General features: G+C 41.8%; 1 pseudogene; it reads right to left on the minus strand.

Moving 5' to 3' along the window:
• Positions 1 to 577: 577 nt before the first annotated feature.
• On the minus strand, positions 578 to 21,789 carry LOC136711319 (hyaluronidase-1-like; annotated as a pseudogene).
• Between the last annotated feature and the right edge of the window lie 630 nt (positions 21,790 to 22,419).

Below are 22,419 nucleotides of genomic sequence, written 5' to 3' on the forward strand. Positions count from 1 at the left end.
GCTTCAAAGTACAGAAAATAATATATTTATTTACGAGCCAGCTCAGGAGCCTAACCACAGTTAAATCTCAATGGTTTAAAAGTTTGTCATAGGTTTTATACACCTTTTGGTTCATGGGCTGGGCTGTATATTGTTGGGGGTTACTCCCATAATGGAAATATACGCTTCCATTGTCTTCAGTACACAGCCAAACAGTACTTGACCCTTAACATGTTAAGAAAAATAATTTCAGTTAATAGTAATCATTACACTGGTTTCTTCAAATGCACTGCACAGTCTGGACTGATTCCAGATGTATGGATCCTGAGCCCCCTATATATAAATAGAACATTACATTTTAAAATAGTAAGATTTCAGTAGAAAAACATTTAGTCCCTCAAATACTCAGATTATTACCTTCTTTGTGAAGATATAAACAATTCAGAATTAACAGAATCAGAACTCAAAATTTATGTTTTAATCATAAGGTTGGGAATTAAAAATATATATATAATAAAAATCTGATACTAAATTATCCAAGTACAAGTAGTTTGTAATCAATCAAATTCAAATGTTGCTTAGTAGAAATTTGATGTTTTTAATCTCTGCACACTTTCCAGACCTTTACCTGTGAAAGGAACTCCAGGGAATCATAGACTATGCTAGCATAGGGCAGCACAGATGGGCTGATGGGGGTCACCTGTCCCGAGCACCTCATGGCTTCCAATACAGTGTTTTGGGTGTACAGCTGGATAGGATTCCCCTTACCATGCAGGCCTGATCCCAGGTAGATGATTGGGTACAGGGCAGAGCTGGCTTTCCAGAGCCAGCCCAGTTTATTGTTTCTCCTCATCTGCACCTCAGCGCACTTCCCTGTGTAGTTCAACTAGGTGTTTGAGTACTGTTGAAGCAGTTGGGCATACCGTAGAACCCCCACCGGCCCCTAGGCCTTATCTCGCGGGCTAGCTTGAGTGTATCCTCCATGAACGCCTGTCCAGCCTTCTGGAATTCCCTCTGGGCCTTGCTATCCACTTGAAGCGGAGTCCAATTGGGGTGCTTCTGCCACACCAGTGCCCTGAAGGCCTGCCCTGGTACACCTTTTTGGAATCAAAGTTCTGCAACCACAACGGTCACCAGCTCTCCCAGTCCACAACAGCCATTCCTGAGAAATTAGAGTTTGGGATGTACCGCTCGATGTCAGCCCGTGCATACTGAAAGTGTTCTGGCAGGTTGGCATGCTGTGGCACCCCTCCATTCACTGGTGCCCCTTGGAGCATGTAAAAAGGGTAGCGGCCCAGTTTGTCATCATAGAAGAGAGTGATATTGTTCCCTATGGAGTTCTGGTTCTGGCTCTGGCTCACTGGCTCACTGATTGGGTTAGGAAGAACCGTCACTCAAACCTAGCGGACCAATGGAGACCCATGATGTACGCCTCCCTATAAGCCCCGCCCTCACATCAAAACTGTGGCAAAACTCGTAAACAATTAAAAAGCACAAAGCAAAGAAACTGGCAGCGAAATCAAAGATCCCAGTATCACAACCAAAGGCAGAGACTCCAGGCGAGCACGTGAGTGAAATACACTCAATCAATTCGAGTTTTGCTCTTGCCTTAATATGATTTGTTTTCAAGTTTTTTTGTTTTGCTTTTGATATAATTATTTGTGTTTACTATGCTATACATTTTGCATCCATTTTATCTCAACTTTATTTTTCTTGTTTACGATATATTTTATTTTGAATTTGTTTCTTATGGCGCTAATTTGAGCCCATACCGTGCGTGTGCTCATGCTGCACCAGGCAGGATTGCGGAGCACAGAAACACTGATCCGTAGAGATGACATCAAAACAGAAAACAACTTTTGTCAGCCTGACTGAGCAAGACCTTCTCATGGAAAGTTTTGAGGAATATAAAGACATTTTCACAGCTAATTGCAACAGTGCTGCTGCCGCCAAGTCCAGAGAGTAAATTACTTCATTTTAAATATATATTTTTTTATTACGCAGGCTATGTATTTACCCCAATTTAATTATTTCACACACATCCAATTTAAATCTGCATACATATGGACTGAGAGTTTGCTGCATCGGAATTGTTAGCTCTCTATTGCTCTGTCATATTTTGTCATTGTTCTTTTTTAAATATATAATACTTTAGTAGTATGTTGTACTAGTTGTACTAATCTGTCTGATATAAATGGTTTCTTCACATTTTTAGCCAAATTAACAGGAAATTATCCAATCATACTGACCTATGAGATGAACACTATAGATCACTTCATAAAACAAATATGTAAGCAATGATTTCTGACAAATAAGATTAATTCCTACACCTTCCTCAAATCTTTGAGACAATGTACTCTTGTGTATTCTTGAGTCGTGCAGAGCCTGGGCACTTGGGTTAAATACTTGAAATGAGGCAGGTGTCGAGCCTGGGGATAACAGCAGACAAGACAAGGGGATCCAAGCGCAGGTAAACAGCCAGAAATTCGGTGCGTGGTACAAAAAGGGCTAGACAAGGGAGCAAACAAGACTAGTAGGGAAATCCATAAGACGTGAACACAGAGAAAGCAGGGGTCGAAATGCAATAGGAAAACACTAGACGTTTAGGAACAGGAAGCTTAGGCGTTGCTTCAAAGATGCGAACAAGACAGCATTGAAGTAGTGTGGTAATGGAGATTTAATACAAGAACTAATGAGCAAAGAAACAATATACAGGTGGGAATGGTAATTGGTGACACAAGGATGATTATTGAATGACTGGAATCCGAGAACAGGGAGCGGAGACAGACGAAGGCAAGACAAGTGCAGCCCCTGGCGGCTGAACTGGGAATCGTCAGGCAGTGGATATCACAGAAGGTGGATTCACAGATCATATGGGAATAACTGAGGTCAAGTCATGGATAATGTACAGTATTATCCAAAATCTGATACCTTGTTGTCTAGCACAGGCATTGTATAATTGTCATAAAAATTTTCATTAACATCATAAGAACCTGTACATTATTGCCATGAAATGATTTCCTATTAACAAAATCTGCCTCGTTTGGTCCTGAGGGTGCCTTGATGGGGATCTGACTGTACAGCACCAATGACTCTGCATAATAATGTAGTCTATAAATCTGTAATGATAGGATTACCCATTCATTAAATTGCATATAACCTCATAGCAGCAGCTTTGCCGATATTTTGAACTATATATATTTGAGTATAGGAATGCGCCACTAGCAAAAAAGCGCAGCAATATGCATATAGTATGCGTCACTGTCAAAGCACGGCTGCGCTGGGTGGTTTGGTAATGTACCGCTCAAGTAGATTTATTAGGTAAATTATACCTTGCCGACTGAATCTATAGCGCTCAAATAGGAAAACATAGGAATGATGCAAATTATCTTGGCAATCTTTCAGTACTCGTTCCCTATGAAGAGCTGATCTACTTAAAATTGCTCCTTGATCTATAAGGAAGGGCACTGCCATTTCAGAGGGATGTGTCAAGAACTTTCATTGGGTAGAAGCACAAGCTTTTCTGCACAGATCTGGCTAAAACTCAAAGTTAGCCTGCATTGGAGCAGATTTACGATTAAGGATGTGTTGCTATAGTAATTTACTAAACGGGACTTTAACCTTGCTTAGAGGAATGGAAAAAGCCAGACTTCTGTCAAGTTATCGTCAAAGTTGTCTGGCTAACTCAGTTACCCAGCTGTGAGGAACGGGGGCCAGGGCTTTACACTAACTTGTTTTGGTAGAAGCACAGGTGTTCCTAAATATATAAGCAATAGCAGCAAACACACAAAGACTGTATATTTTATGTAATTAATATGCACAATTAACTTTGCACAAGATGTGCTAAAGGATAACACATTTCTCATTGATATCAAATAATGAATAAGCATTCAAATTAGCATTCAAATAAGCACTCTCTCTCCACACATATGTATTTCCTATTTGTTAAGAAATATCATTTTCAGAGTTCTCTTCAATGGGCCATTGTTTCTAGCATTGCTTTTCAGTTTTTTAATTGCTTGGAGGAGGACAACAATGTTTTACAAAATTGGTGGATGTTAGTATTGTTTTTTTAATTTCAAAATGCTTCCAGTTGTATACAGTAAGCCTATTACTTTCTCAGGAGACCCTTATATACAATCTACTCCCTATGCTAAACATTATGCTAAACCCTTATGCGAAACATTAAGTATTTTCAGTTAAGTATTTCATAGATGAACATGTTAAATCGAATAAAGAGTTACTTTTCAGTATAGGAAGCATCCACTGTCCTGGCTGTTTGTGTTGCGCTTTGATGCCGGTGCATGATCCTGGACAGGTTTCTTTTTTTAACTGTGTGCACTCTGCCCCGCGTGACAGGTGCGTGATGTGATGCTTACATCGTCAGGCTGCAGGTAGAAGGGCAGATGGCGGTCATTCGGTTGTAAAATATATTTTTTCAGGTACAATTTCCCACACACACACTGCTGCCTTCATGACTAATGTATGTACTGATGTGCCTGACCATTTTAGTTAGGTAGGCCGGTCAAAGTTGAATATATGGTTTTAGCACGATTTCATTGTCATAACGAGCATTTGTCAGATCTGTGTGTAACGGCCAGTCTCGCTACCAAGATAAATGGGTCAGCCCAGTTTTCTGACTGGCTAAGGAGGAGGCTGAGCTTATGGTTATACATTCTCATTCAAATTCTATGTTTCCCCAATGTGTCATTGTGCGGTTTTGTTTGGGCTTGCTGTTTTGTTTTAAGTAGTTTTGGCACAGCGAAGTCCTTTGACTAGCCTGTGGGTATTTTGGTTTATTTTTTTGGTGTTTCTCTTTGGTTAGCCCTCGTGCCATATTTTGTGTTTTTTTTTTTTAAATAAAAGTCTTGTTTTTGTACCTGCGGTCCGTCTCCGAGCCTCCATTCCTGGCCACCCGCCACAGTCATTCATTAGAGATGGATCGTTAAAAAACAAAAGGAGTTGCCGAAAAAGCGAAAGACAAGAAAAGGGCTCTTGAGGCAGACACTGGTAAATGTGCCACATTAACAGACATGATTAAAAAAGTTCTGGTTCTGCTGCTATAGAGAATAGCGCAATAGTATTCAATGAGGACGAGATAGGGAGGGAGAAAACTGGCACACACACTGGCACAAATGTAGTGTTAGCCAGGGACGGAGTGGGACAAGAAAAAGTAACTGGACTTTGATCCAGACCGGCTCACGACCGCCGGCCCGAAGATACTCTACCGCCCAACATTAACCAGTTGAATGTAATTGAATAGTGCAGATTTCTCCCAAAATAAATATATCCCAAAGTAATTATTTATCACGAAAGGGCCATACATAATAACCGTAATGCTGCATGCTACAAGAAATATAAAAATCTCACCCTTCTGGTAAAAAGTTATACTTTGCTCAGGTGTACATAGTAAAAATATTATGAAAATATGAAATGTATATGGTGTTGTTCCTATTCAACAAACGTTAAGGAATAAGGTTGTCGCGGACATCATAATCAAATGGTGAATCCAGGTGTGGGGAGAACAGGAGAAAGGCGACACACAGGCACACAGGTTTGACGGGAAAATCCAGAAATCGTTGTCAAAGGGTAGCGAGATGTCTATCTATCAGGCAAACTGGGATACAGGGGAGAATCCGAAATCGGCAACGAGAAAACAAAGCAAAGTCAGGAACATGGAACAGATATAAACGATGTTATGCTCAGAAATGCAGTGAAGAAACTGGCAAGACTTCGCGGAGAGGGCTGGGGAAGTGGGATTATAAAGAGGAGTTAATGAAGAGATAAACAAGAAGCAGGTGATATAATTGAAACAATTATCAGGGAAATCGGGACGATTGATCGGCAAAACTGGAGTACGGGAGACATCTAGTGGTGAAGATCAAACTGCAGGCCTGACAAAGGTCTTGAAAAGACAAATATTGCTGGCATGTAAATTAATCACTCTGTCTGGCATCATTAGCCTACTGGTACAGTTAGCCTAGTTGCCTAGTAGGGATGTTAAATTCAATATTTTTTTTAAACATTAATAAGAGTTTCAACATTTAATTATAATATAATATAATATATATACACACATACACACACACAAAACAAAAATAATCTTCATTCCTTGTGGTGCTTCACCATTCACGTTTAATGTATGTGGGAGCTCCTGTGCTAACACACACATAGAGATAACTGGAATGAAAACATGCTTTCATACAATATAAAACTTTACAGTACAATCTATAACATTATAAAAACTCCAACTTAATCATAATATGAAAAGGAAAAACAAATCCTATTATAATCCCCTATTAATTAGCACCAAGGCTTAATAGTTTCTCTCCTGGGATCTCTAAAATTTAACCAAAAAACACCAGAGCGCTGTAAGAACTTGCAGGACACCGATAGTTAATAGGCAGGTGAGAGAAAACAAAATATCAGGCAAACGAGGAGGGCATAGAAGGCAGTTCCCCCAGTTCCAAATGATATAGCGCTTTCTGTCTGTTCCTCTCAGCTACCGCATCTCTCCTGCCTTTGTTCTAGCGTCTCCCTCTCTCCGGCCTTAGCAGGTTTATATGTCGCTCCCCTCCAACTCTCTCACCTGCATCCCTTCAAGCAATAATCAAATGAATCTGTCATTACACCTACACTTTGCTATTTCATCTTTTTACGTTGGGTATACAATTGCAAAGGTTGTGGGATGTAAATTGTGATCTTATATCTTACCAACCCAGTTATCCATGAAACTTTAGAGATTTTGATCAGTTTTGTTCAGCTGCTTTCAATTCATGCTGTCTGCCCGTTTTATCTGACTTGTTTACTACTGTTTCATTTCATTGTGTTTTAATGAAACAGCTCCTTGAGAGCATAGCTTGAATTACATATGTCTATATCCTTCCTTTAATTGAGGGGGATTTGTATGATCTGGTTTCAGTATTAAATTATTAAATACTTGATTTCCCTTATTAACAAAGCCAGTAACTCTTAACAATATGTATTTTCACTATGAAGTTGTATCTGAAGCATGTATTAAGTGTAGCATTATTTTATTGTGTACTTTCCCAGTGTGCCTTTCTTTTCTTTTTTTATTATCTTTCTGTGTGGTGTGCACCCGATACATATGTCCATTGAATGGACATTATCAGCCATTATCAGTCCCATTTGAATGGTACCTGCTGTGCCTACTAGCATGAGTAGCAGGTCGTTATCAGCCATTGAATGGTCGATCATTACGCATGCGTAGTGTAATACTTATACCAAAGTAATCCTCTCTTTAAACTTGGCTTATACTACGTATTTCATAAGGCTCCATATGGAGCCGCCAAAACAGCCCTGACCCATCAAGGCATGGACTCCACTAGACCTCTGAAAGTGTGCTGTGGTATCTGGCACCAAGACATTAGCAGCAGATACTTTAAGTCCTGTAAGTTGCGAGGTGGGGCCTTCATGGATCGGACTTGTTTGTCCAGCACATCCCACAGATGCTTGATTGGATTGAGATCTGTGGAATTTGGAGGCCAAGTCAACACCTTGAACTTGTGATTCATCAGACCAGGCCACCTTCTTCCATTGCTCCGTGGTCCAGTTCTGATGCTCATGTGCTCATTGTAGGCACTTTCAGCAGTGGACAGGGGTCAGCATGGGCACCCTGACTGGTCTGCGGCTACGTAGCCCCATACACAACAAACTGTGATGCACTGTGTGTTCTGACACCTTTCTATCAGAACAAGCATTAACTTTTTCAGCAATTTGAGCTACAGTAGCTCGTCTGTTGGATCGGACCACACGGGCCAGCCTTCACTCCCCACGTGCATCAATGAGCCTTGGCCGTCCATGACCATGTTGCCGGTTCACCGTTTTTCCTTCCTTGGACCACTTTTGATAGGTACTGACCACTGCAGAACGGGAACACCCTACAAGAGCTGCAGTTTTGGAGATGTTCTGACCCAGTCGTCTAGCCATCACAGTTTGGCCCTTTGCTCCGATCCTTACGCTTGCCCATTTTTCCTGCTTCTAACACATCAACTTTGAGGACAAAATGTTCACTTGCTGCCTAATATATCCCACCCACTGACAGGTGCCATGATAACAAGATTATCAGTGTTATTCACTTCACCTGTCAGTGGTCATAATGTTATGGCTGATTTATATATATATATATATATTAAGGTAGAGAGATAGAAATAAAATGAATAATATGTATGTATGTAGGCTATTATTATTATTATTATTATTATTATTATTATTATTATTATTATTATTATTATTATTATTATTATTCATCTCTCTACCTGAATTGTTTAAGCCTCATTGGAGAAACGTTAAATATTTGTTTTCTGTCGTCCTCTCATAGATACCTGATCATATTATAAATAATAGCTTAAGTATGTGTAATAATGTTGTAAAATGTGCATTGGAAGAACAAAAGCACAATGGAAATGCAATACATACCATTGTTACATCGATGTGGCTAGTAGAAGAACATTTTATCAGGACGAGTGGGGGCTGCCCCTGTAGCTCCCGGAAACAAAGGCATATGCATTGAGCCTTCATGATATATCCCCCCATTGTAGTGTATGGAACAACTATCCTCCCCCCCAGTCACAGATGGCATTGAAACGCTGTTTAAGCCTACGATTTCCAGAAACTGGCATTAACTAGCTTCAGCCTGACTTCTCTCAGCACCCAGGCAATGTACACGGCATATTTTAGCCCACCGGCTCCGAGCCTCTGGAAACCGATATGCCCTTGTTGCAGCCTGACTCAGTTCTGTGTGTTACAGCACTCCATTTGTCGCCTTTCATGTGATCCCATCAAGTGGCAAATGGACAGGCTACATTTTAAAAATGTGATTTTTTGAACGGGCCTTTATTTATATAGTCTGTCTTCTCTCAGCTCCCAGGCGCCACACACGACATTGATTTAACCCTCTGTTTCTGTGCCATAAGCAACCCATATTGCTTTAGCCTTACTGGTCTCAGTTTGTGTGTTACAGCCTATAAGGATGTCCGTGTGATCAGCATACAGTAACTCCTACAACAGGTTGTGACTAAATTATTTAACAAAACAAATCAAATCAACAAACACAAATCATTTAAACTAGATAATCCATTAATCAGGATATTTTTTGAAACTTTGAAACACACTGAGGATCTTGTCCTATTCCCAATCTCTCTTTGAATGAGCTCTGTGCTGAGCTTATATCCATTTCAAGGTCTGTAGCTCCTCCCATTTAGCCATACCATTACCACATGTCATAACTAAACAAATAAATAAGTAATAACGGTAACACTTTACATTGTCTCCCGAATACTGTGTATTTACACTGTAATAACTTGGTAACTACCGGTGTAATTATGCCTATTTACACTGTATTTACACTGTAATTTGCATGGATACAATGTTTTTACTGTGCTATATATATATATTTAAATATTTTAAAACATGCTCTAATATAGGTTCACCCCTCTATTAGCATGGTCATGCGTGCTCCCTGCTGCAAGCAGCTGCATCAGATGGCTGACTGCATGTCCAGACTCCAGTAACACAAAGTAAGTTTTCAACCCTTTTTGTTTTAACCCACAGCAAGTTAGGAAACAATGTTATTTTAATGCCTGTGAGTACCCAGTAATTAAGATAACAAGCGCTTGTTTTGTTTTTATATTTTAAAGAGTTGTTAATGCCGATCATGCTTCTGTAAGTTTATTTAATTTCCGTGCAGCCCCATATATATATACATACAAGCAGGATTAGACTATGAGTATTTGCATTCACAAAGTTCGGAATTAGGGAACATGTTTCTCCTTCACACAGCCCTCCATTTCTTGTACTTTATGTGATCCTACCCGGGGGAAAAATTGATTGCCTACATTTTAAACGTGTTGTGTTTTGAAGGTGCTTTTATGTAGCCTATGTGTATATATTTATTTTAATTAAGACCATACAGTAACAGTGACATGCAGAGACATCATAACAATGCATCGGGCATTGTCTCCATGACAATAACCAGTTGCTGAATCATCCATGTGTGCATTGACAACAGCCTGATTTTTGGGTTGGAACCGCAAAAACAGCCAAACAGCCTGTTTATAGTCAGAGAGCAAGAGATGCAGACACATGCAGCTTTTCCAAAATTGCTAGCCTAAATCAATCCAATAAAATTAATACATAAATAATATAATTGGATGAGGTGAAATAGATGTATATATAGCTATATAGATATATAGACATTTATCATTACATCGAGACAGAGAGAGAGAACCTCTGCTATGGTGTAAAGGGTTAATCTAACAGTAGGGGAGCACAACTTAGTTAAAATGATTCACATATATATATATATATATATATATATATATATATATATATATATATATATATATGTGCCGTGGTTGCGATTGTGCACCTTCCTGAGTCCATTGAAAAGCTGCCGCTGATTCACCTCCCGCACTCTGTGAGATGTCCTCGCCCCCACCCCCCACACCTTGGATGCACACACAATGATATGTAAAATATACAAAGTAGGATCATTATTTTTAAGTTCCCAAACCAAATGATATAAAAAGTAGTCAGGAGGCATCTGTTTACAAACTCCAACAGAATGCTAACTGAACTCAGGTACATAAAGAAAAGTCATGTTCTCATGACAACTTATCTCTCTGTTCCTACTAGCACTATCAATACTTAACAATTATCTAGATAATAATAATAATAATAATAATAATAATAATAATAATAATAATAATAATAATAATAATAATAATAACCCTCTTCCTGAAGTACTAGAAATTAGTCCAATTTAATCATTTAAAGCACAACTGAAACTCGGGATCCCCTTTGTTGTCTGTTTTTTTCTTGCATATTTGCTCAATTACATAATTGGGTAACACTTTATTTTAAGTGTCCAGTATACACAATCTATTAACACGTTATTAAATATGTTATTAATTGCTATATGATTATTATTACAAATTATATATATATATATATATATATATATATATATATATATATATATATATATATATATAATTATATTATTAAACTTTTTTGCTATAACACGTTATAATATATTTAATAACATACTTAATAATATGTATTATAACATGACATTTTCACACTGAAATCAATCTATTATCATAATCTGCCATCCATTTATTTGCTGCAATTAAACATCTTATAATGCTATTTAATTACATATACTATAAGAAGACTGCATTATATGTTATAGCTCGGTAAGCTTATAAGTACCATTTACTGTATAATCAATTTTACTGATGTATCTCTGAATTGTGATATGTTTTTGCTCTAAGTCTATTCTATGATATTGTAACAGAGACTTAGGGACAGGAGTGTAGGACCCAGGTGCAGGTGAGCAAAGACAAAGTCAAAACCACGAGGGGGGTCAGCGCCAGCCAACAGGTATATAGAGGGAATCCAAAAACATGGTCAGGTAAACAAGCAAGGGTTCAAAAACTAGCAAACACTGCAAAGAAGGAGATCCAAGAATCAGTATTTAAAAAAGGAAGCAAGGGTCAAAATACAGGTACACAGAAATAGAAATAGATGGCTTAGAAATGTAACTCAGGGAGAATACAAGACTTAACAAAGCACCCAGGCAACAAAGGGGAATATATAGGTCACACTGATGAACTAGGGCAATGAGGAGCAGGTGAGTGGACTTAATTAGAAAACAAGGATTAATTAACTTAACTAAGTGGAGATGGACTGACAATCAAGGGAAAACTAAACTAAAACTCAGGAGACTGTGATCTCTGGAGGTGGTCAGGGGCAGTATGAGGCACAGACATGACAGATGCGGGATGTGATGTGATCTGGTAGTCCATAAATCCAGAAAACATGAGTGAAAAGAGCCTCTGTTGTTTCCAGGGCGGTTGGGAGGTGCTTTAATGGGATGAGATGGCAAGATTTGGAAAATCAGTCAACCACCACTAGAAGGTGGTGTAGCCTGAGAGTTGGGGAGATCCGTGATGAAATCGATGGCAATATGAGTCCAAGGCCGGTGCAGAACAGGGAGTGGATCCAGGAAGCCAGCAGGACCTTGATGGGAGGACTTCGACTGAGCGCAAGTAGTGCAGGCTTTGATGAAGTGGGTGACGTCTCTGACCAGGGATGGTCACCAGAATTTCTGCAGAATAAGGGATAGAGTTCACAGATGCCCAGAAGCAGGGGACGAGTGTAGCAATTGGAATAGCTGAGGTCTCACAGAGGTCGGGACACATATATGTGTAGAAAGACACTCAGGAGGGACAGGGTCAGCGGGAAGAGCTTGTTGAATTTGATCCCACCTGATGGGAGCCACAATGCAGGTGGGAAACAGAATAGGTTCAGTAGAGGGCAGATTGTGAGGTGTGTCAAACTTCCAGGATCTGCCTTGATGTTCTTGGAACCAGGGCGATGGGACAATGTGAAGTTAAAGCTCATGAATAAAAGAGCCCAGCGAGCTTGACGTGTTTGGCAGACTGGATGTTCTCTAAATTTCTATGGTCAGTGAGGACCAGGAAGGGATGTTTGGCTTCCTCAAGCCAATGTCTCCATTCCTCAAATGCCAGTTTGATAGCTAGGAGCTCCCGATTGCCAATGTCATAGTTACATTCTGCTGTGGAGAGCTTCTTGGAAAAGAAAGCACAGGGATATAGTTTAGCTTGTTGTCCATGTCGTTGGGAGAGCACAGCCCCCACTCCAGTCTCAGAGGCATCCACCTTGACCACAAAGGGGAGAGAGGGATCAGGGTGTTGCAGAACTGGAGCCATGGTAATCAGGGTCTTGAGTCTAGTAAAAGCAGTAATTGCCGAATCCGTCCAGGAGAGGGCACGAGCATTTCCCTGGAGAAGGGAAGTGAGAGAACTGAAATTCCTGATGAACCTTTGATAAAAATTAGCAACGCCCAGAAATCTCTGAAGTTCCTTGACGGTTTTAGGTTGGGGCCAATCTGTGACTGCTCTCATTTTCCCCTGATCCATATTGACTCCCTTGGCATCAGTGATGTAACCCAAGAAGCTTATGCGCTGACGGTGGAATTCACATTTTTCTGATTTGACAAAGAACCCATTCCGTAAAAGACACTGAAGGACATATTGGACGTGGGAGATATGTTACAGGGTCTCAATCCTCCATCCTTCTTTTCGATAAAGAAAAAACTTGCTGCTGCAGGGGATGTTGAGGGTCGAATTATGCCAAGTTCCAGGGCTTCAGTGATGTACTCCTTGATTGCCTGTGTCACGATTACCTCAGGGGCACGTGAACAGGGGACCCAGGTGCAGTGCTGGTTTGCAGGATAGTCGGACAGGCGTGGGTCAGGAAACGGTAATGCAGGACAATGAAGGCTAAGCAGGAATGAGGTCGAGGTCACAGGTGGGGTTTGTGGGATCAAGCAAACAGACAGGCGAGACGAAGTCAGGGTCGTGAAGTCAGGCAGGAGGTCAAGGGAAAAAGACAGATACTGGGCTCAAGGGAACAAAGGCTCGGAGGAACAGGGCTCGAAGGAACAGGGCTAGGAATTGCAGTAGGGACTGGCAAAACTTCAACACGAGTGAGGGAAGTGAGTGGAATATAAAGGGAGCAGATACCAGGCTTGGGAGGTGCAGGGCGAATGGGAACAGAGGGTTGAAGCAAGAGTGCACAAGGGTGTATGGAATGTAAACAGACTGATTGAAAGAAGAGAGCAGGGAGAAGGCAGGGAATTGGCGGCCCTAGTGGGGATAGAGGGGGAGTGCTAGGGGACCATGACAGCCTGTGACTTGGGGATAGAAAGAGGATAAATATGTCCCCTAGGAGGGGATGTTCCAGGAAGCAGATCGATTGCACAATCCCATGGTCGTTGAGGGGGTAGTTGTGAAGCCTGGACCTTATTAAAGACTGCTGCCAGATCCCTATACTCAGGAGGAGACCGACTTGAAGGCAAATGGGAACTGTCCTTTCAGAGACTGTACCTGAACCAATGGGTTGGTTATTGATCGCATTAATTCAAAGTGTAGGAATGCAGGAAATAAGAGGAATAGCAAGCCAATCTACAATTGCTCTGTGAATTAAATTTCCCGCTGATCTAGAGTCCAATAAGGCAGAAATATGTATACTCTGAGAACCACTCATGATCTTTACTTTGATGAGACTTTGCAATCGAGTAATCGAGGGACATTGTTTGGGGCTCACAATGACCTCTGGGGATCTTTTGGGTTGCACTGAACTCTCTGAAGTGACCTGCTTGACCAAAATAGAAACACAGTCTCTGCTGAACCCTCCTCTGCCTTTCTTCTGTAGACAGCCGTGTGCAAATGATTTGCATATTTTCAGGTTCCTTATGAGAAGAGAACTCCGACAATGAACCTTTCTTCCTGGTCTTCAGCAAATTATCCAGTCTAACAGTGAGTTGAATAAGTTCCTCTAAGCCCATATCCTTATCATGACAGGTGAGTTCAGACTGGAGATCATTGTTTAAACCCTGCCAAAAGACAGTGTTCATTCCATCCGCTAATGGCAGCAAGAGTCTGGAATTTCAGGGCCTAATTAGCTGCAGTCGAGGTGCCCTGGTAGAGGACAAGTAGCTGTTTGCCAGCATCCTTCCCCTTGGTTGGGTGGTCAAAAACCTCTAGAAAATGTGCTTGGAACGTCGAGAAAGACTGGGTAATATTCCGCTGCTGAGCCCAAATAGCTGATGCCCACTGGAGAGCTTTGCCGGTAAGCAGTGTAATAACAAAACGAGTGACTGAAGGTAGCTTGGTGCAGTGTGGTCGCGACAGCGGTAGGTGAGGGTCATTGTCATTGTCTTGAACTGAATGCGTGCCGGTATCGGGAGCCAGTGGAGGGAGCAGAGCAGTGGAGTAGCGTGTGCGAACCATGGCAGAGAGAATACGAGACGAGCCACAGAGTTCTGGATGAGCTGGAGTGGGCGGGTAGTAGATGCAGGCAGGCCGGCCAGGAGGGAGTAGATCCGTTTTGGAGAGGTTGAGCTTGAGGTGGTGCGAGTGCATCCAGGCAGAAATAGCAGACAAGCAGGAAGTGATGCGAGAGGGGACGAGAGGGTCAGAAGAGGAAAAAGACAGGAAGATCTGGGCATCATCAGTGTAGAAGTGGTAGAAGAAACCATGGGAAGCGATGAGGGGGCCCAGGGAACAAGTGTAGAGAGAGAACAGGAGCGGGCCCAGGACAGAGCCTTGGGGAACGCCTGTGAGGAGAGGTTGGGGGTGGATGAGGAGCCTCGCCATGTCACTTGGTAGGACCAGTCACTGAGGTAGGAGGAGAACCAGGTAAGAGCAGTCCCAGAGATTCCAAGGTCAGCAAAGCAGGAGAGTAGGATAGAGTGATCAACGGTGTCAAATGCTGCGGAGAGGTCAAGGAGGATGACAGCACTTAGCTTTCACCGTCCAGGATGTAGCACCTCACTTACTGTACTTGTGTAAATTGTAAATTGGAATTTGTAAAATGTATTATTTTGAATTGCTATGTTTTAATTAAATTGAATTTGTAATGATTGATGCCTTGTACTTAACTGTATTTTTGCACTTTGTTTGCACTTATGTTGTAAGTCGCCCTGGATAAGGGCATCTGCCAATAAATAAAATAAAAAAAAAATAATAATAATAGTGGAGTCCATGCCTTGACGGGTCAGGGCTGTTTTGGCGGCAAAAGGGGGACCTACACAATCTTAGGCAGGTGGTCATAATGTTATGGCTGATCGGTGTATATATAACTATTTACATATAAACAGTTAGTGCTGTGAGTAGGCTAATGGTAGAGGTATTTGAATGAGATGTCTTTTTGCTTTCATAAGGTCATGTCTTTAATAACCTAATTGATTTTGCAAAACAAGCAAGTGCAAAGGAAGTATTCAATTAAGATAATTGAATTAGCTATAATGTATTTCAATATAGTTGGCATTCTCTATTTTGAATATCTGTATGAATATTTTAGAATGATGTTCACTTAGATGCTATATTACAGTGCATCCGGAAAGTATTCACAGCGCTTCAGACTTTTTCCACATTTTGTTATGTTACAGCCTTATTCCAAAATGGATTAAATTCATTATTTTCCTCAAAATTCTACAAACAATACCCCATAATGACAATGTGAAAGAAGTTTGTTTGAAATCTTTGCAAATGTATTAAAAATAAAAAACAAAAAAGCACATGTACATAAGTATTCACAGCCTTTGCCATGATTGAGCTCAGGTGCATCCTTTTTCCATTGATCATCCTTGAGATGTTTCTACAACTTGACTGGAGTCCACCTGTGGTAAATTCTGTTGATTGGACATGATTTGGAAAGGCACACACCTGTCTATATAAGGTCCCACAGGTAACAGTGCATGTCAGAGCACAAACCAAGCCATGAAGTCCAAGGAATTGTCTGTAGATCTCCAAGACAGGATTGTATCGAGGCACAGATCTGGGGAAGGGTACAGAAAAATGTCTGCAGCATTGAAGGTCCCAATGAGCACAGTGGCCTCCATCATCCGTAAATGGAAGAAGTTTGGAACCACCAGGACTCTTCCTAGAGCTGGCCTCCTGGCCAAACTGAGCGATCGGGGGAGAAGGGCCTTAGTCAAGGAGGTAACCAAGACCAAGGGACCAAGAACCCAATGGTCCAGCATGTCGCTGTGGAGAGAGAACCTTCCAGAAGAACAACTACAGGCCTGTATGGTAGAGTGGCCAGACGGAAGTCACTCCTCAGTAAAAGGCACAGGACAACCCGCCTGGAGTTTGCCAAAAGGCACCTGAGAAACAAAGATTGAACTCTTTGGCCTGAATGGCAAGCGTCATGTCTGGAGGAAACCAGGCACCACTCATCACCTGGCCAATACCATCCCTACAGTGAAGCATGGTGGTGGCAGCATCATGCTGTGGGGATGTTTTTCAGCAGCAGGAACTGGGAGACTAGTCAGGATCAAGGGAAAGATGAATGTACAGAGACATCCTTGATGAAAACCTGCTCCAGAGCGCTCTGGACCTGGGACTGGGGCGAAGGTTCATCTTCCAACAGGACAACGACCCTAAGCACACAGCCAAGATAACAAAGTAGTGGCTACAGGACAACTCTGTGAATGTCCTTGAGTGGCCCAGCCAGAGCCCAAACTTGAACCCAACTGAACATCTCTGAAGAGATCTGAAAATGGCTGTGCACAGACGCTCCCCATCCAACCTGATGGAGCTTGAGAGGTCCTGTAAAGAAGAATGGGAGAAACTGCCCAAAAATAGGTGTGCCAAGCTTGTAGCATCATACTCAAAAAGACTTGAGGCTGTAATTGGTGCCAAAGGTGCTTCAACAAAGTATTGCACAAAGTCTGTTAATCCATTTTGGAATAAGGCTGTAACATAACAAAATGTGGAAAAGTGAAGCGCTGTGAATACTTTCCGGATGCACTATACATACATTTTGGTACCAGGCCTTCGGGAGGGTCAGGTTCCAGGGCAGATGCCTGCTGAATTTGCTCCATTATTTCCTACCTGATGGGAGCCACAATGCAAGTGGGGGATAGAATGGATTCCAATGGAGGTGGACTGGAGCGTGTGTCGTAAATTTGGGATAATGCATCGGCTTTTGTGTTTTTAGATGCAGGATGGTAAGTGATGGTGAATGCAAAATGGGTGAAGAAGAGAGACCAATGAGTCTGGCGCAGGTTAAGTCTTTTGGTTGATTTTATGTATTTCAGGTTGCGGTGGTCTGTAGGGTCTCGAAATGGGTGTTTGTCTTCCTCTAATCAGTGTCAGTGTAGAGGTAATTTGATACTTGTCTGAAGCGACACATACTTTTTATTTCATTGGCATACAGCACCACTGTTTTTCACTAGGGCAACTAGCCTTTAACACCCTTGGTAGGACTCTGTACTAGTGTCATGCATGCCAATTTGTGTCACAGTGGGTATAAGTGGCATGAATTACAAGGCACCAAAGCTGGAATCAGAGAATGCTACATGGCGGACAAAGCGTGCTCCCGGGGAACTTCTGATGAACAAGTGTAATAGTGGGGCATAAGGTATGTATGTGTGTGAAGTGGGATACGCATGTGTCATTAGGTTTTGGAGAATAAGATTTGTGTTGCATTTCACAATTTAGATTCCTATCACAATATTTAGCAACATCATGACACCTGTATGTGCAGTTTTCATTGCATTTGTAGGTATAAGTGGTTTCTACAACACTTGTGAGTTTCGTGAGTTTTCATGCATGTATAAGCGTTTTATGGACATTTGAATGTTTCAAGTTTTCTGCATTGAAGATGCAGAATGCAATTTCCAAGTTTGTCCTCATGATGGAGGTAGAGGTCTACATAACGAATGTCAGTATATGGTTGAGGCTGTCATTTTCATTGGTGTATAGCACTCATGTTTTTTGTCCAATCAACTTGGCTTTTTCCACTTTGACAGATGTTTTGATTAAAGCATTTGGGCTCTGAGCTGAAGCACTGATCTAAAGAAGACCTCTCCCCCCCAAAGTTATCAGATTTCCTTAGCTCATCAGCTTGGAACTGGTTTGCATCAAAGTGACAGTTTTGGGGAGGATGGCACCGAGAAGAGGCCAAATAGTTTGGAATCCTGCTGTGAGATGTCTGGAGAAAGGGGCCTGTAGGTGATAAAAACTCTTTGAAGTGGACGAGAGCCGAAATCCCGACATAGAGCTACGAACCCAGGCCAACCGGCATTTCCAAAAGATGGCATGGATTGACATCAGTCATAAATCAAGCCCCCCTCCAATAGGCCACTGGGGGCTGAAACCGAAATCCAATCTCAAAAACTCAAGAACCAATCACCTATTGATCTGACAGACTATAAGGAACAGCGCACAACCTCTTTTTCTCTCTCTCTCACCTGAACCAGAAACTCGCTGCCACAGCTCAACCTGTAGCTCTGTTGCCAGAACCGGAACCAGAAACCAACTAAGTCTTTGTCGGCAACAGAAGAGTTAACCTGTGAGAAGGAGATTGAGCCGTACGAAGAATTCTTTTAAAGGACTTTATCAAATAAAGAACTTTACAGACTGCGCATGCCCGCCTGTGCCCACCTGATCAGTGGAGTTTACAGCTGGACAATTGACTAAGTCGACTGTATACGAAAGTGTCAGTCATTTAAATAGCTATTTGAGTCTTAAGAAACTTGACCCTTGGAACAAACAGGGCCCTGTTTTCCTCAAAGACTTTGTCTTCAAATAAGTACGGTGGAAACCCTGCTTGCCAAGAAGATTTTGTGCACAACCTTGGAGCCTTCAAACCAGTGGAAAATCTGTTTGGAAAAGACTCTACTTTCGCGAAACCCCAACTTCCAGACTGAGTGGAAGTTCTTGGACAAAGCCGAACCGGACTGCCTTTGTTCCAAACCACACGGACCTCGTGCCGTGTGCTGTTATCTGAGCCCGAAGCCAGAGAGGCCTCTCTGCGATGAAGTTCAGATAAGTTTAACAGTTTGGAGTTCATGATTCATGACATTTGAGAAATCAATTAGAAATGTTAATCTGTGATTCATAACTCTAGAATGTGTAATATCATTTAGTTTTCTTAAATAAATGTGTGTTGCATTAAACTGTTTTGTTGATAATTTAGAAATAAAATCTGTCAACGCCAAGAAATATCTTCTCATTCCTGTTTTACTGTTTAGTCTGAAATTGACACAAATTAATAGACACCAGATTATAGATGGCCCTGCCTATCCCTAATCATTGAATAATAATCAGTTAAGGGAAATTGTGGTAACAAGTAATGATAGGATCTTTCTCGGCACCTAAACGTAAATGAGACTGATATATAACGAGAAGTTACCTGACATAAATACTAACCTGCATAGTTGTTTAATGTCTGACTAACGATACTAATGAGAGACTCACCTTCGTCTTACTAACCGGTATTGTAGTCAATGTGTTTATAACCTTTTTTGTTTAACGATTTGTGTGTTATCATATGCGATCCCATGGTCTTTGATTTGGTCACGGAAGTGATTTGTCTTTGATTTGTTGATCTAGAGTTGAATTTTAATTAGTTTTTCCCTTTTGTATAATTAGTGTAGTGCTACATTTAGTCTTTGTTTTGAATACATTTGACAATTTATATCTTTGGAATTGGTGTCTGCGTCCAATTATTACAGAAATTGAGTTCTACAAGATTCCAGGATTCGTGATAAGGTGATACTATAAATTCACTTCTTTAATTGAAATTTATAAGTGTACCTTACGCTACATTAATCACTGAAAATGTAAGCACCTTAGGATTCACTGTTCTGTAGATATTCACTGCTGCATGTGACATGGCCTTCAGCAACGATACCAGTGAGCCATGTCACCGTTGGTGACAAAACTCACCACAATCAAGCATAACATTGTAATTTATAATTGTGCCGAGTTTGGTGAGTTTTTGAATATGGCTCATGGGTTTTCTTGGGGGTCAAAGTTCATGCTTTTATAAATATGCGTATTTTGCATACGTGCTCAGTCATTTGCTTGTGGCTGCCATGTTCTTGCACGCAGTCACTTGCCTTTTGCACATTTGATAGATTGCAGTATCTATGTAATACATGCACAGTTTCAGGGCACCGGGCTTTATCATTCTGGAGTAGTAGCCATTTTCATATTCGCACGCGGGTTCATGTTAAATCCAACATTACGGCTAAACAGTGTACCCCACAAACTTAATTCTCTGGTTTTCTCTTCAAGGCAGAGGCATACACACATGTGCAGAGTTTCATGTGTGTACTGCATTCCAGTGTCCAGGAAATGTGTAACTTGTCTGAAGCGGCGCATATGTTTTTTTTCATTGGCCCACAGCACCCATGTTTTTTACTGGGGCAACTCGCCTTTAACAACCTTGGTAGTACTCTGTACTAGTGTCATGCATACCAATTTGTGGCACAGTGGGTATAAGTGTCTTGGAGTAGGCACCAAAGCTTGAATCAGAAAACGCAGCCTGGCGTACAAAGCGTTAGACCGAGCAACTTCTGATGAACAAGCGTAACAGTAGGGCATAAGGTATGCATGTGTATGAAGTGGCATATGCATGTGTCCGTTGGTTTTGGAGAAGATTTTTGTAGCATTTCACAATTTTAACACTCATCGCAACATGGCGGCGGCACCATGTGACCGACACGTGTAGTTTTCACTGCATTTGTAGGTATAAGATGTGTCTACAACACTTGCAAGTTTTGTGAGTTTTCATGCATGTATGAGCATTTTAGGGGCATTAGAAGTTTTGGCAGAAGGAAAAAAAATTAATAATAATAATAATAATAATAATAATAATAATAATAATAAAAAACATAATCCTAACAAAAACAATAGGCTTCCAGCACTTCGTGCATGGAAGCCTAATAAAAATCCTAACAGAAACAATAGGCTTCCAGCACTTCGTGCATGAGAGGTGTGAACCCGGGTTGGTGAGAAAAGACATGCTGGAAGTGGCGCAATAAAGAGTGAACCTGCTGTTTCTGGGTGTTTGTTAAATTGGGTTCAATGCGAACCTCAGAAACAGCGGCTTCAGACTCTTTATTGTGGGAGGAACTAGAAGCACACAATGCTTCCTCCTCTCGCCACTTCTTCAGCATTTTCAGATGGTCTGCTTTTCTCTCCGATGGTCCAGGCGACACAGCTCTTAATCTACATCCCCTAAGCGGCTAGTGACCACAAAGGGCCCCTGCCACTTAGCCAGCAGTTTAGACGTTGAAGTTAGGAGTAACACCAGTACCTTGTCCCCCGGGGTGAACAATCGTAACTGGGCTCCCATGTTGTACAAGCGCTGTAGTCGCTCCTGGGCCTTTAAGAGATGCGACTGTGCAAGTTTCCCCAGTGCCGATAGCCAATCTCTCAGGTCCAGGACGTGCTGTACCATAGAGGTCCGGGAGGGGGCGGTCTTTTATTAAGTCAAGGATGCCCCTCGGCCGCCTCCCATACAGCAGCTAAGAGCAGCAGCGGAGAGAAGCCGGGGGACGCCTGGGGCATCTCGCGTACAGCGAACAGCAGGGGCGGCAATAACTTGTCCCAGTCCCAAGCGTCTGTGCTCACAAACTTATAGATCATTTTCTTTAGTGTTTTATTAAAGCACTCCACTAGGCCATCTGTCTGGGGATGATAGATTGAGGTCCTGATGGACTTTATCCCCAGCAGCCTACAGAGGTCTCGCATCATGCGTGACATGAAGGGAGTGCCCTGATCTGTCAGGATTTCCTTTGGGATCCCCATCCAAGTGAAGACCTTAAACAGCTCCTCGGCGATCCTAGTCGCTGACATTGTCTGTAAAGGAATCGCCTCCGGGTACCGAGTGGCATAATCCACTATGACCAGCACAAATCGATACCCCGCAGAGCTTTTCTCTAACAGACTGATCAAATCCATCCCAATGCGCTCAAATGGTATCTCCATGAGAGGCAGCGGCACCAGCGGAGCCCGCGGTACCGCACTGGTCTTCTGGCACTCTGGACAGGCAGCACACCACCTTTCTACCTCCTTTTTGATGCCTGGC

The sequence above is a fragment of the Amia ocellicauda genome, chromosome 16 (genome assembly GCF_036373705.1).
Source record: "Amia ocellicauda isolate fAmiCal2 chromosome 16, fAmiCal2.hap1, whole genome shotgun sequence".
NCBI lineage: Eukaryota > Metazoa > Chordata > Actinopteri > Amiiformes > Amiidae > Amia > Amia ocellicauda.